The sequence below is a fragment of the Papaver somniferum genome, chromosome 11 (genome assembly GCF_003573695.1).
Source record: "Papaver somniferum cultivar HN1 chromosome 11, ASM357369v1, whole genome shotgun sequence".
Lineage (NCBI taxonomy): Eukaryota > Viridiplantae > Streptophyta > Magnoliopsida > Ranunculales > Papaveraceae > Papaver > Papaver somniferum.
Genome location: NC_039368.1, coordinates 14,226,809 through 14,228,671, shown reverse-complemented (window position 1 = coordinate 14,228,671; position 1,863 = coordinate 14,226,809). Strand labels below are relative to the sequence as shown.

The 1,863-nt window shown below is 38.6% G+C and overlaps 1 pseudogene; it reads left to right on the top strand.

Moving 5' to 3' along the window:
- Positions 1-851: 851 nt before the first annotated feature.
- Positions 852-951, top strand: LOC113325567 (annotated as a pseudogene).
- The last annotated feature ends 912 nt before the right edge of the window (positions 952-1,863 follow it).

The window sequence follows — 1,863 nt, the reverse complement described above, 5'->3', positions numbered from 1 at the left end:
TGGTTACCTTATTGTCTACAACTCTACCACTCCTAAGAGTTCTAACAGCATTCAATTGATTCGATGGTTTTGCACCTAATTCATGAACTCCTCTAGGGTTGGGTTGTTTTTGACTAGGAAACTTACCTTTTTCTCTCAAAGAATCACTTATCAGACCAACCTGGGTTTTTAACTCGGAAATAACCTGACTATTTTCTTGTCCTATCTTGTTACTAGCTTGTAGACTCTGTTCTACGGATAACTGAAATTTTGCAGTTTGCTGAGTTAACAAGGCGAGAGATTCCTCTAAAATTAGGATTTTCTTATCTGAATGATTCTGAAACTGAGCTAGTCCTGAAGGATTCTTAGTATAGCCAAAACCTGGGGGAGCATTAGAATTACTAAACTGACCTTGACTTTGTCCCTTAGACCATGAAAGGTTCGGATGGTTTCTCCAATCAGGATTATAGGTTTCTGAATATGGGTCAATATTTTGACGGTTATCAAATCTAGTGTTATTATAAAGAGCATTGACTTGCTCTTCAATATTCTGGCCTTCCCAAAAATGCTCCACTCTACCACTAATCTGGCCCACTTCTAAAGGTTCTAACCTTTTTGCTATAGCAGCAATTTTGGCATCTGATTCATAGCCTCCTTCTACCCTATTAACGTTTCCTCTACTTAAAAGAATTATTTTCTGGGGTGCCCTACTATTTTCCCATTGCTGGGTTTTTTCGGCGATTTCATTAAAAAATTCCATCGCCGCATCAACAGTTTGGTTTTCAAATCCACCAGTGCATAAAGACTCAACCATGGTCGTTGTGGAATAATCTAAACCCTCATAAAGGATCTTAACTAGCATAACCTTTTCTAAACCATGATGAGGACACTGGGATAATAAATCATTGAACCTTTCCAAATACCTATATAAATATTCTCCCTCTTGTTGTGAAAATGTGCATGTTTGCGTCCTAATAGACGATGTTTTGTGCCTAGGGAAAAACTTATTGAAAAAGGCAGATGTAAGTTGTTCATATGTCTCAATTGACTCGGAGTCCTAACTATATAGCCACGACTTGGCCTTATCTTTCAGGGAAAATTGGAATAACCTAAGTTTCAAAGCATCATCATCTAAGCCTCTAATTCTTAGAGTACTACAAATTTCCTCAAAATCCCTAACATGGTAATAGGGGTTTTCATTTTCTTTCCCTAAAAAGATTGGGAGCATCTGTAAAGTCCCAGGTTTCAGTTCATAGGGTACCTCCGTTTCAGCTAACTTAATACACGAAGGACGAGTAGTCCTAGTCGGATTCAACAAAGCTATTAAAGTTGTCATTTCTGGCACTATCGGGATATTAGGGATTGTCTCCTCAAGTGGACGTTCAAAAACGGACTCTTCAAAAATCGTACTTTCTAAATTGAGGTAATCGAGACGTTTAGAATTACTAGGTTTCTCTTTAACAAATCTACCTAGGGCGTCTCTTTTACGTTCAGGAATACAATAGAATTTTCTAAATTGGAAGGGTAAGCAAACACAGATCAAGGCCGACTCAACCAAATCAAACCTATTTATTTCTAGCAAACAAAAAGCATGATGGCTCCACTTAGATTGTTTCTAGACCAGCTTCTAATCCTTCCAACGGGAATTCGTTACAGTTTAAGCAAACCCCTCTGGAATCAATCCGAGTTAAAGTAAGTTTAATAGAGGCGAGGGAAGCTCGGTGGAGCTTTGATACCCAAGGCCTCACCGGTATTACAAGGAGGCGCAGTCACGCATTCAACTTACAGAAACCGTCAAGAACTTCGAAGTATGCTTAAAAGAGTAACCAATATTTTTCGAATGAATTTCCTGTTAAGCTCGTTACCCTATCGGTCTCGTTCTAG